This window comes from Nycticebus coucang, chromosome 17 (genome assembly GCF_027406575.1).
Source record: "Nycticebus coucang isolate mNycCou1 chromosome 17, mNycCou1.pri, whole genome shotgun sequence".
Taxonomy (NCBI): domain Eukaryota; kingdom Metazoa; phylum Chordata; class Mammalia; order Primates; family Lorisidae; genus Nycticebus; species Nycticebus coucang.
In genome coordinates, this window is record NC_069796.1 from 2272105 (window position 1) to 2285801 (window position 13697).

Sequence of the window (13697 nt, forward strand, 5' to 3'; positions counted from 1 at the left end):
ATGATCTTATACTTAGAGAACCCCAAAGACTCAACCACAAGACTCCTAGAAGTCATCAAAAAATACAGTAATGTTTCAGGATATAAAATCAATGTCCACAAGTCAGTAGCCTTTGTGTACACCAATAACAGTCAAGATGAGAAGCTAATTAAGGACACAACTCCCTTCATCATAGTCTCAAAGAAAATGAAATACCTAGGAATATACCTAACGGAGGAGGTGAAGGACCTCTATAAAGAAAACTATAAAATCCTCAGAAAGGAAATTGCAGAGGATATTAACAAATGGAAGAACATACCATGCTCATGGATGGGAAGAATCAACATTGTATTTTAACAATTGCTTTGTCTATACTTCCCAAAGCAATCTACCTATTCAATGCCATTCCTATCAAAATACCAACATCGTACTTTCAAGATTTGGAAAAAATGATTCTGCGTTTTGTATGGAACCGGAAAAAAAACCCGTATAGCTAAGGCAGTTCTCTGTAACAAAAATAAAGCTGGGGGCATCAGCATACCAGATTTTAGTCTGTACTACAAAGCCATAGTGCTCAAGACAGCATGGTACTGGCACAAAAACAGAGACATAGACACTTGGAATCGAATTGAAAACCAAGAAATGAAACTAACATTTTACAACCACCTAATCTTTGATAAACCAAACAAGAACATACCTTGGGGGAAAGACTCCCTATTCAATAAATGGTGTTGGGAGAACTGGATGTCTACATGTAAAAGACTGAAACTGGACCCACACCTTTCCCCACTCACAAAAATTGATTCAAGATGGATAAAGGACTTAAACTTAAGGCATGAAACAATAAAAATCCTCCAAGAAAGCATAGGAAAAACACTGGAAGATATTGGCCTGGGGAAAGACTTCATGAAGAAGACTGCCATGGCAATTGCAACAACAACAAAAATAAACAAATGGGACTTCATTAAACTGAAAAGCTTCTGTACAGCTAAGGAGACAATAACCAAAGCAAAGAGACAACCTACACAATGGGAAAGGATATTTGCATATTTTCAATCAGACAAAAGCTTGATAACTAGGATCTATAGAGAACTCAAATTAATCCACATGAAAAAAGCCAACAGTCCCTTATATCAATGGGCAAGAGACATGACTAGAACTTTCTCTAAAGACGACAGACAAATGGCTAACAAACACATGAAAAAATGTTCATCATCTCTATATATTAGAGAAATGCAAATCAAAACAACCCTGAGATATCATCTAACCCCAGTTTGAATGGCCCACATCACAAAATCTCAATGAATGCATTTTTATGTTTTAAAAAAGGTGGCTGACACATAAAAAATATTTTGTAAAATCGTGTATGTGGTAAATAAATGTCCATTGAGCTATAATTTCCCCTTTTCCCTTCATATAGCAACTTTGAAGACATCGTGTGGATATTCACAGGTAAGATTTAAAGCTCCAAAACCACCCCTCAAAAAAAATGTACTGATGAATGTTTTTCCTTCTTTGTACCTCTGGAAAGAGATGGAGCGACAGAGAAAGGAGTCAGTGGAAAAAGATCAGAACAATGAACAGCATGTAGCTTATGGTTTAATGCCCTATTTTAGAATCTGACAGAAGACAAAAGTTGTATTCTCAAAAATAATACTTGAGGTCCAATGAATATCAGTGAATATCAGAACCAAGAGAGCTTGTACATGATGGGAGCGCACACAAACGACCTTGACCACAGCGTAAAGTAGCCACCATCTGTATTCATTGAATTTAGCATGCAATTTCTATAGTATCGTTTTTAGTTTTAACATGACACACTTTAAAGTACTTTTTCCACATTTTACCCATGTGGAAACGTAGGCTCAGAAAGTGAAAGGAATAGCCCAGAGTAACTCAACTGAACTATAGAGAAGGTTTTCCACGCCCAGCCACGCAGACTCCTGACCTGAGCAGCTCTGGGGATGAAGGAACCCACCAGCCCCGTCATTGCTGACTCCACAATGCCTCATTTTAGAGGTGAAGAAATTGAGGGAAATAAAAGTGAGCCCAGTAGTCCCATTTCTGTCTAATTTCAACAGCTGTGTGCTTCCCATATTGCCATGTTATATTATAAAAGTGCAACAATGTCTATATTTAAAACATACTCGAAAGAAGGTGGTAATGGTTTAATTTGGCGTTAGAAGTAAAATGTGTCGGGTGGCGCCTGTGGCTCAAGGAGTAGGGTGCCGGTCCCATATGCTGGAGGTGGCAGGTTCAAACCTACCCCGGCCAAAAACTGAAAAAAAAAAAAAAAAAAAAAAAGTAAAATGTGTCATGTTTTAATTTGGCGTTAGAAGTAAAATGTTTGGAGATTTGGAGTGTATAAATTATCCATGAAGCCAAAGATTTCTGCAGATGCTGGGGACTCTGAGATCAGGTGCACACAATGGTGTAACACATGATTTAATATATACAAGATATCAAGTATGTTGTGTGAACAAGAAATACAAAAAGCCAACATTTGTTTACCTTCCTCTGCTAGTGGCTTTTCTTTGGTAGTGGTGGTGGTGTTAATCCTATGTACTCAATCTTGATATGAGGACAATTAATGACTATTAAGTTTATGGGGGGGGAAGCAGAAAGAGGGATGGAAGGAGGAGGGTGGGGCCTTAGTGTGTGTCACACTTTCTGGGGGCAAGACATGATTGCAAGAGGGACTTTACCTAACAATTGCAATCAGTGTAACTGGCTTATTGTACCCTCAATGAATCCCCAACAATAAAAAAAAAAAAAAAGACCATGCCTGGATGTTTTGATTTAAATACCCTCAGTAAAAATGTTCCTAACAGTTCTTTTTTAATATATTTTTTAAAAGTCTTAAAATGAAAAATGTATTAGCTTAAATCGAAGAAAATTAGAACGTTGAGAAAAATTTCAAAAGAGTAACATCGGCTATCCTGTGTGAAAACTAGAAATCAGATTTCAGCTTCAAAGTTTTGGTGATGAAGTTTTGAGGTGACCACGCATGTCTCAGTGGAGGAACATTGACAGCAGCTACTCTCTCAGGAATTTCGTTGCTGCTGCTGTTTTAGGGGTGCACAACTAACCGCCTGGTCTCACTTTGGCCTAAAGCTATTATGTCTGGTATCGAAAAACCTGTTTTATTTAGGTCGTTACCTGCCTAAATCCACGCAGCTCGTCTTTCCATTGCGGGCTCAGTACAGCATCTTGTAGGCAAATGTTTAACGATTGGCTTTCAGATGAAGAGAAAGAAAAGCCCTGATCTGCAGCTGCTGGTTTGAGTGGCGTGAATCTTCCTGCCTGGGCAGGGCGCAGAGCAGGTGCTCACCCCACGGTGTGAATCCTCCTGCCCAGGGCAGGACCCCGCAGGGCGCAGAGCAGGTGCTCTCCCAGTGGTGTGAATCCTCCTGCCGAGGGCAGAACCCCGTGCAGAGCAGGTGCTCTCCCAGCGGGGTGAATCCTCCTGCCAGGGCAGAACCCCGCGCAGAGCAGGTGCTCGCCCCACGGTCTGAATCCTCCTGCCCAGGGCAGGACCCCGCAGGGCGCAGAGCAGGTGCTCTCCCAGTGGTGTGAACCCTCCTGCCGAGGGCAGAACCCCGCGCAGAGCAGGTGCTCGCCCCAGTGTGAATCCTCCTGCCCAGGGCAGGACCCCGTGGGGTGCAGAGCAGGTGCTCGCCCCATGGTGTGAATCCTCCTGCTGAGGGCAGGACCCCGCAGCGCAGAGCAGGTGCTCGCGCCTGAGCCTTGTGGGCCGCAGGGTGGAAGGAGCCGGCTCCAGCAGATGAGATCACGGGGAGTAAAACCGTTCTCCAAAAGGCCGGATACAGAATGTTTTAAGCTTTGCTGGCCAGGGAGTGTCTGCGGCAGCAAGTCCACCCTGCCCTCCCGGAAGGAAAGATTCACGGGTAAGACACTAACAAACTCATGTGGTGGCGCCAGCGCCTTCTCAGACGGTGAACTTGGAATTTCATACAGGTTTCAACCATCACAAAATGTTTCTCTTTTTTTTTTTAACTTATCAAAAATAATTCATGAGAAATATATGAAAACATGCATTGTAGGCTCCTAGCGTGAAATACAGAACATTTGCAAAGCCAGGGAACCTGGGCTGAGGGAGTCCCAGGGCCGAGCCTGTCCCCTGGGTGAGCATGTCCCCAACTGAGTGCGTCCCAGGGCTGTGATTGGCTCCAGGCTGAGATTGGCTCCAGGCTGAGATTGGCCCCAGGCTGAGATTGGCTCCAGGCTGAGCTCGCCCCCGGGCTGAGCGCGTCCCCGGGCTGAGCACGTTTCCAGGCTGAGCGTGTCCCCAGCCCCGCGCTCTTCCAGGCACCGTCCTCCAGCGCGCCCTCAGCCGGCTGTGGTGCACCTGACTCTTCAGGCCCCGGGGTCACCACTGTCCAGGATTCTCTAGGCCTCAGGACTTACAGACATCAAAGAAAGCTGCTGCAGTTTCTTCCTCTCTCGTGTTCCATGCTATATGAGCATCAGTGTGATATTCATCGCATTTATTGGCTTTAAAAAGTTTCAGAATGGTAAGGATTCCTCCTTACATGCTACATATTAACATGAACGCACGGAAAGTCACTACATCAAATGCTCTGCCGGTCAGCCGGGGCCCTAGTACTTGCAGTCTGCTGTTACGTTTTCTATTCTGTTAATTTTCCTTTCCATTTTATTTTAAAAAAATTGCTCATGGTGACTCATTAATGGGTAAACATCTACTACTGGTGAAACTCTAATTGAATTAAAATGATTGACACCAAGCTGGGACTGTGCTGTCAAGGAGCTTCACCCTGGGTTATTCTCAGTTGCTGAAGGAGCCTTTAACCAAATCGCAAGTTGTGGAAAGTGTGCGAGAGGCTTTCCTGAGCAGGGACTTAAGAAACTCTGTTCTAAACTTCAGGAATTGTGGGTCTCTTCTTGTTCCAATAAGCACCCTACAACTGCCTCTCTCCTTAAAATAGCACTTTTTTTGTCAATACAGTAAAGATATGGAAAACACTATTCTTCATTGGTGGAGGAATCCAGCAGCTTGTTTCTAGATTCACACCTGTTTTTCTACTCATTGTTTAGTCTTCTGTGCTGTTTTATTTTTTGTTGTTGTTGTTGTTTGCTTGTTTTCACACTGCTGTCCAATAGAATCATAGTATATGGTAACCAGTTTACCAAAATCATTGTACTATTTCATATTTAATTTAGAACACATTTTTTATCCTTCTGCATGGATTATTAAACAGGTAAGACCCAACCAAATCAATATCCACACAGCTTGAAACCGTGGCTTCAGACCAGGCGTTGTACCAAAATGTTCCATGATTCCCTCACTCTCCCCACCCACCCTTTTCAGGTAAAAGTTATATGTCTCCTTGTTTGTAGGCGTTAGCAAAATGTGAGTTCCCTAAAAGTCACAATTCCCTAATGTAACTGGTCCAAAACTTGAGGAGCTGCTTATGGCCCGATGAGAATGTTAAACATGTTAGAGAAAATGACTTTGACTCGCCGTGAGGGAATTTTCTTCAGATCACATCTTAGGATAAGGAAGGGCTATGTGAGCTCTGCCTATTTACAAAAAGGCTTTTGTGGATCCAGTTTTTTCCTCTGTAAAGTCCAGATGATACCACTGAACTTATCTCACAGGTGTGTATGAGGCAGTGACTGGCGAACACATGTAAATTTCTTCATAAACTTGGAAAAACCCTGAAACAGGGTAGATCTTCTGTATAGGGAGAACTATTGAATTATTTTTGTCACTTCTCCTTTCGCATTAATCTGGGAGTCACATCTGCCCCCAACCCCGATTCTGAGATGGTGACCCAGGGTCTGTGTACTTTCCTGTAAGGAGCCCTGCAGGGCTGCAGCGGGCAGAGTCTGCATGCACCTACCATTGGGTATAATCTTAACTACTTTTGGTGGCTCAAATGCAGAAATATGACAGGGCTTTAACAGTCAATGGAGACAGAAATTTCAGCAAAAATAATACCTTAAATATACAGGAAAAATTTTGGCATTATCGTGACTTACTGTTAGAAGAGGCTGAGTAAATGCATTAGTCACACATCAGCTCTTTTAATTACCATTTTAAAGCTTCACTAGTTCTTTTATCCTTTATGTTTAATAAGCTATTATAGCAGTTCCATATTATCAGCAAATTAAACTTTTCTTCCGTTAAGAAATGAAACCTTTAAAAGTGATTGAAATATTATATTTTTGTACGTAGCCAAAAGCTGTTTCAAAGCGAAAAATTCAGAGAGAATTCCCTTTTGCTGCTCTTTCATACAGGTGTGCACATTATAAGCTGAAAGGAAAACTTAGTACAGGCAAAATCTTCTTCTGCAGACAAGTGTGGTACCATATGCTTCGGGATACACAGAAGTCTCTCTCTTGTTCTCTTTTCTTCTTTATTCTTATATTCGGCTCATCCCTATTTATCCAGTACCCATTATGTTACTGTGTTTAATTTTACATGTGTGTGTCTTAGCAAATGTGAATTATTTTGTGCACCTGTATTTCACAGTGTAGGTTATATATGATTTATCTGTCCATGGATGTATCTATCTTTCTGTTAACATATCACTTTTTAAAAGTAAATTTATTTCATGTTAATGTGAGGGTACAAGCAACCTTCACCAGGTCAAAATATTTGATTTTCTTAGGTAGAGTCCCTCAGGTGGTTATGTTCCACACCCAAAAGGTGAGAGCACCCCTCCCCACCTTGTTACCCCTCTCCCACACTTCAAATGAAATGAGGTTTTCACCCATGTGGGCATGCATCAGATCATCTACTGGCTTCATATTAATGTTGTGTACATTGGATAATTTTTTTTTTCCATTCTTGCGATACTTTACTAAGAAGAATGTGTTTCAATTCCATCCAGGATATTGCAAAAGATGTGAAGTCACAATCTTTGTTATGGCTGAATAGTGTTCCATGATGTGTATGTACCAAAATTTGTTAATCCATTCCTGAGTTGATGGGCATTTGGTTGATTCCACATCTTGGTGATTGTAAAGTGAGCTGCGATAAACAATCTAGTGCAAATGCAAATGTCCTTATGACAAAATAATTGTTTTTTTCTTTTGGGTAGATGCTTAGTAGTGGGATTCTGGGGTCAAATGGGAGATCTAATTTGAGATCTTTGAAGATTCTCCATATTTCCTTCCAAAGAGTCTGTATTAGTTTGCAATCCCAACAACAGTGTAAGAGTGTTCCCCTCTCTCCACATCTGCGCCAGCATCTGCAGCTTTGGGACTTTGTGATGTGGGGTGATCTTAGGAGGGTTAGGTGACATCTCAAGGTGGCTTTGATTTGTATTTCTCCGATGATCAGGGACAATGAGCATTTTTTCATACGTTTGTTAGCCATTCATCTGTCTTCCAAGAGAAGGTTCTATTCATCTCTCTTGCCCAATGATCTATGGGACTGTTGGCTATTTTTTAGTTAATTAATTTGGATTCTTTATATGTCCTAGTTATCAAGCCTTTGTCCGATTCATAATATGCAAATATTTTTTCCTATTCTGAAGGTTATCTATTTGCTTTGGTTGTGGTTTCCTTAGATGTATAGAAACTTTTCAGTTTAATTAAGTCTCTTTGTTGTTGTTGTTGTTGTTGCAATTGCCAAGTCTTCTTCATAAAATCTTTCCCTGGGCCAATATCTTTAAGTGATTTTTATCACACTTTCTTTGAGGATTTTTGTTGTTTCATGCCTTATATTTAAACATGTCATCCATTTTGAGCTATGGGTGCCCAGCTGTACATCTGTCATCTATTTTGAATCAATTTTTGTAAGTGGTGAAAGGTTCAGTCTTTTACATATGGATGTACAGTTCTCCCAGCACCATTTATTGAATGGGAATTCTTTTCCTCAGTGTGTGTTCTTGTTTGGTTTATCAAAGATCAGGTGGTTGTAACATGTTTGTTTCATTTCATGTTTTTCTAATTGATTCCAAATGTCTATGTCCTATTTTTGTGCCAGTACCATGCTGTTTTGATCACTAGTGCCTTGCAGTATAGTCAAAAGTCCTGTAGGGTGATACTGGATACTGTTTTTTTTTGTTTGTTTGTTTTATTACTAAGAATTGCCTTGGCTATACAGATTTTTTTCCTGTTCCATACAAAACGAAGTATTATTTTTTCCAGTCCTTCAAAGTATGATGTTGGTATTTTAATGGTGATCGCATTGAATATGTAGATTGCTTTGGGTAGTATAGACATTTTAACAATGTTAATTATTCCTACCCATGAGCATAGTATGTTCTTCCATTTGTTAATATCTTCTGCTATTTATTTTCTTAGGGTTTCCTAGTTTTCTTTATAGAGATCCTTCACCTCTTTTGTTAAGTTTATTCCTAGGTATTTCTTTTCTTTAAAGCTACTGTGATGGAATTGTGTTCTTGATTAGCTTCTTATCTTGGCTGTTATTAGCATATGCAAAGGCTACTGATTTGTGGACATTGATTTTATATTCTGAGATATTACTGATCACTGAGATATTTTTGATCACTTCCAGGAGTCTTGTGGTTGAATCTTTGGGGTTCTTTAAGTATAAGATCATATCATCAGCAAAGAGCAAAAGTTTGACCTCCTCTGCCCCCATTTGGATGCCCTTTATTTCCTTCTCTTGCCTGATTGCATTGGCTACAACTTCCAGCACTATGTTGAATAGTAGTGGTGATAGAGGACAGCCTTGTCTGGTACCAATTCTAAGTGGAAAAGCTTTCAGTTTAGCTCCATTCAGTAAAATATTAGCTGTGGGCTGAACAACACCATTTCTACTGTCACTCTCATTCTCTCTTTTTGTCTTCCTTGTCTTCTGGTTTTCCATTCTTTCCTGTTATTCCCCTTCCTTTTGTTTCTTTCCTTCTTTTTCATCTTTCTTTTCCACTTCTTTCTCACAGCTTGCTCTTCACTCTTCTTTCCCTTTAGGCTTTATACCAAGTGGCCACTTAATCCCTAAGCTCTGTGACATGGTAATTTAAGGCTAAGGTGGAAGTGAGAAAGAAAAAGCAGGTCAAGTGTGACAAGAAGAAAATACACATAAGGAGGAACCAACAGAAAAAAATTCTGGCAAAATGGATGAAAGACAATAAAGGGAATGGATGAGAAAATGAAAAGACAGAACCAAAAGATGCATGAGAGATATGTAGAATATAGAAAGGATATGGTAGAGCTTATGGAAATAGAGGAGATAATCAGGGAATGTAAAGATGCACTAGAAAGTACCAAAAATATATTAGACCATGGAGAAGAAAGAATCTCAGAGCTAGAGGATAAAGTTCTTGAGTTAACCCAGGTAATTAAAGTGACAGAAAATAAGAGAGAGAAAGCAAAACCGCCACTCAGAGAACTCTGAGACTTCATGAAGTACTCAAACATATGAATAATAGGGATCCCTGAAGGGGAAGAAGATTGTCCCCAAAGCATGGAAGTCCTACTGGAGATTATCATAAATCAAAACTTTCCAAGTTTCACTAAGGATTCTGACACACTCCTTCTAAGGAGCAGTGGTTCTCAACCTTCCTAGTGCCTCGGCCCTTGAATACAGTTCCTGTGGGTTGTGGCCCACAGGTTGAGAACCACTGTTTTAGAGGGATATCACAACCAGGTCATCTGAACTCAAACAGAGCTTCACCAAGACATACTGTGATGAACCTGTCCAAAGTCAAGACAAACACGGTAATTCTGCAAGCAGCCAGGAATAAGAGCCAACTGACATACAGGGGCAGAGCCATTAGTGTGACAACAGACTTTTCGACTGAAACTTTCCAAACCAGAAGAAAATGGTCATCTATCTTTAACCCTCTTTTGATTTATTGTTTAATTAATTAATTAATTAATTAATTTATTTTGAGACAGAGTCTCACTTTGTTGCCCTTGGTAGAGTGCTGTGGCATCACATCTCACAGCAGTCTCAAACTCTTGGGCTCAACCAATTCTCTTGCGTCAGCCTCCCAAGTAGCTGGGACTATAGGCATCTGCCACAATGCCTAGCTATTTTTAGAGGTGAAGTCTCACTCTGGCTCAGGCTGGTCTTAAACTCTTGAGTTCAGGCAAGCCACCCACCTCGGCCTCCTCGAGTGGTAAGATTATGGGCATGAACCATCATGCCTGGCCTGCCTTTAATCTTCCTAAACAAAACAATTTTCAGCCTGGAATTCTGTATCCTGCTAACTAAGCTTCAAAATTGAAGGAGTAATCAAATCTTTTGTAGATACACAAACACTGAGGAAATTCTCCACAAAAAGACCAGCTCTAGAGGCAATACTTAACACCCGTTCTCAACACCAACCATCACAATGGACTACTAACAAGTAAACACCTAGAAGATAAAGGTCAAAACTTAGCTTCCACAATGGTGCAAAGGATAAAACTACACAAGGGACTCTCACAAAATAAGATGAATAGAACTCCACCACACGTATCAGTTCTCTCAACAAATGTTAATGGATTTGAATCCCTCACAAAGAGGTGCAGGCTGGCTGATTGGATAAAAACGTACAAACCATTCATATGCTGTCTCCAGGAAATGCATCTAACCTTGAAGGACAAATCAAGGCTCAGGGTTAAGGGGTAGAAAACAGTATTTCAAGCAAATGGAAATCAGAAGAAAGGAGGAGTTGTTAATCTAGCTCTGTGTTCTAAGAATATTCACATTTCTCTGTGCCCCTGTAATCCATTGTTTCCACACTCGCATGATATTTTATGGTGTGCCTTTGCCTTGCTTTCTTTTCTACCTTTATGATAATTCATTCCCAAGTTGCCTCAGACTTCCTATTACTAGAAATAATACTACAACAAATATCTCTATATACGTCTCTCTCATGTCTTATGGGAGAATTTCTTAGCACTGTACACCAAAGAGTAGAATTCCTGCATCATAAGACATATATCATTTGGTTTTATTAGGAAATGACAGTGTCTCTCCAAAATGGAAATTACAACTTATATCCTCAGCAGCAGCACATGGACATTCATGCATCTTATATCTGTGCCAATACTTTGTATTATTGAGCTTTTCAATTTGTTTTGCAATTTAATAGGTATGACATAATTTCATGGTCTTCAAATGTGTAATTGTCTGTTCACTAATGGTTTTGAACACCTCTTTGTGTGTGTTTCTTAGCTTTTTTTGATTGTTCTGCTCTAAAATTCTAATTCACATTGTTTGTTTTTTTGTCTATTGGGGTTGACCTATTAATTTTCAGGAATGCTAAGTCTAATTGCTCTGCTTTTTGTAGGTTTTAAGTGTCTTTTTTTGTTATGTTACACATGTTTGCAGTGTATTATGGTCATGAATTCTTAATTTTGCATAATTTAATGAAACAAGGTTTTTCTTTATGGTTTGTGCTTTTGAAATTTTTTTTTTTTTGTAGAGACAGAGTCTTACTGTACCGCCCTCGGTAGAGTGCCGTGGTGTCACACAGCTCACAGCAACCTCTAACTCTTGGGCTTACGCGATTCTCTTGCCTCAGCCTCCCGAGTAGCTGGACTACAGGCGCCCACCACAACACCCGGCTATGTGCTTTTGAAATTTTAAGAAGACTTTTTATCACTGGGATATTCACCAACATTTCCTTCTTTTACTTTATAGGGTTGCTTTTAATACTTAGTGTTTAATTCTTTTGGAATCCTCTTTTTTATGTGTTGCTAGTAGTGATCCAATCTTGTTTTTCCCCATATAATGAGCTATCTTTTCTAACAATGCACACTAAAACATTACCTTTTACTCCTTGACCTGTGGTGTCCCTTTATTATAAATTAAATTTCTGTTTCTCAGCTCTCTGTTGTACTACACGGAACTACTATTTATTCTTACCTGAAACCATATAATGTTTATTACTATTTCCTTGTAATTCACCAAAAAATGGGTTGGTCAATTTTATAGTTATGAAGAGAAGGTAAGGTCATTTAGTCCAAATTTCTACCTAGTATCACAATCTCTTTCAACATCCCACATGGATCGTCCCAGCTTCTGTTTAAAGGGTTTTGTTGGTTTTTCTCTAAGCAACATTTGTTCACACATTATCTTTACACTTTAAAATAAAGTCTATCCTCTTGTAGCTCCTGCCTTTTCACCATAATTTGCTTTTCTGCAGCAGAGGTAAACAAGATTTACCTTACCTTATACGTGACAGTTCTTTAGCTACTGTTGTCGTATCTGTAGTCTTTTTCCTTGGGCTTTACTATCCCCAGCTCCTTAGTCTGTCCTTGTGTGCTGGGATATTCAGACATACCTCCCTATAGCTGCCCTTCTGTCTGCATAATCTATTTGATCTTTGATCTTTTTTAAAATACTGCATTTGTAACTAGAAAGCAGGTAATTCAGATGCTGTTGGCAAAAACAGACTCCATTTAAATTATAGTCTTTTTCCATGTGGACAAAAAACGCTGTGGCTGTATGCCCTTTCCCTCCCTTAACCAAGGTAACCCTTAAAATGCAGCACACTTGAAAGACAGATAGAAGTGAAAGTCTGCTAACCATCACACTGGACTCCCTCTAAACAAAGAAAAATAAAGAAATATTTTTTGAGTGCAATTAAATTTATGACCTTCAAAATCATCTTTCCATGGGCTAACTCAGACGTTTAGCTTGCTACTTGTCAATATTGATTAAGTCTGTGGTCACACATCCATTCAGTACAATGCGTCTGCTACTGTAGTTTACTTCACTGGAGATCTGATTTTCTTAGATTGTTCCACGTCAAATTGGTCATGATAATGCCTTGACATGTTTCTTTCCTATTTTTAGGCAAGATTTCCTCATGCGTCATTCAGTCCTCAGCATGAAAATACCTGGAAAAATATTAGAAAGAGGATTTGCCCCCTTCAGATAAGAAAAGAGAGAAGCTTAAGGACCGGCGACAAGTTCCATGTGGGGAGAACCCAACGTGTGCAAATCCTGTTGACCACATGGTATACTGCTGATGCCACCAGCTCACCTCCAGGGCTCTATTAAAGGATTAGTTGCCTCACAGGCTCACGCACATTCCAGCTGTGTGCTCTGAGATCCAGGGAAGAGGCCCGGCAATGCCTGGTATATTCTGTTCATTGAAAAACTTCACCACTATGAATTTTCTTAGTGGTTTTTTTTTTTTTCCATAAATTCTTCCTTACACAGCTTGAAAAATACTTTTGCTGCTTTGAGTTTCAACACATTTCTCTTAGCAATTTCTGGCTTATTTTGACAAGCTGTCTTCAGGTTGTGTTTGGACACTCTAAGCAACTTAGCTGAATGCATTGAGAATGAGCTTAGAGATCTGTGGGGCTTTTTCTGGCTGTGTTCAGGCAAAATGTGTCTACCTTCAGTCTCATCCTTCAGAATCCAAGTTGGAGGTTTTCTCTTTGGTGATGCCTTGCTCTTTACTGGAATTAATGCTTTGCCTTTTTACGCTTTCTTCAAAGACAGTTTACAGTATTGCAACAGCATTCATTCAGTCACTCATTCATTCAGGAAATATTTAAGTGCCGGTTAATAAATCAAACTCTATGTCAGGTCTTAAGGGTGCAGAATTAAAAAGAAGTTATCCTTTCACTTTAAAGATGCTTAAGATTTAATGGTGGGGATAGACGCATAAACCTGTTATTGGTAGTTACACAGTGTGGTAATTACAGTAATCAATGCATTTGTAGGAGATAGTGTTTTTACAAGGAAGAGATCAAATTGCCTTAGATTTGGATAAGTTAAGCCTTGATAGATGAGACACTGGACTCGTGTA